Here is a 504-nt window from a genome sequence, read left to right on the forward strand (position 1 = left end):
CTGCTGTAAATGTGATGGATGTGAGGGAAGGCTTGTTAGCACTGCGTCTCGCTCTCACGCTCTTTCTTGCCACAGAGTTGGACGCGAGCGGCTCCGCAGGAGAGACTCTCACTGATACATCAGCACCACTGAGAGGGCACATGCTGAACATTACAACACTAAATCACAAACTCAACTGTATATGTTTGACTTTATGCCCATTATTATAGCCTGTGCTGCCAGCAAACGCAGTACAAAAACAACAGATGACAGAAAAACAAACGTGTGTGAATGTCTCATGATCTGAAGTGCGCCGAAGCCTTTCACACACTGTAGGGGAGGTTTCACTCACACACACTCGATCTGAAGCATGTGTTTCTGTGTTGAGCATCACAATGAGTCACCGGCTCGCAGTCGACATGAAACACAACAGATGTCATTATGAACCGAACAAAAAGTTGGAATAGATTAGAGGTGGAATAGACACACACACACACACACACACTCACACTCACTCTCACTCTC

The 504-nt window shown here is 46.4% G+C and overlaps 1 protein-coding gene across 1 annotated transcript in view; it reads right to left on the reverse strand.

Annotated features, from left to right (window-relative positions):
- Positions 1 to 504, reverse strand: part of LOC107574647 (UDP-GlcNAc:betaGal beta-1,3-N-acetylglucosaminyltransferase-like protein 1) — a 17297-nt gene that overhangs the window by 12118 nt on the left and 4675 nt on the right. The gene's annotated exons all lie outside the window — the stretch shown is intronic.

This window comes from Sinocyclocheilus grahami, unplaced genomic scaffold, assembly GCF_001515645.1.
Source record: "Sinocyclocheilus grahami isolate Dianchi unplaced genomic scaffold, SAMN03320097.WGS_v1.1 scaffold2297.1, whole genome shotgun sequence".
In the NCBI taxonomy this organism is placed as follows: Eukaryota; Metazoa; Chordata; class Actinopteri; order Cypriniformes; family Cyprinidae; genus Sinocyclocheilus; species Sinocyclocheilus grahami.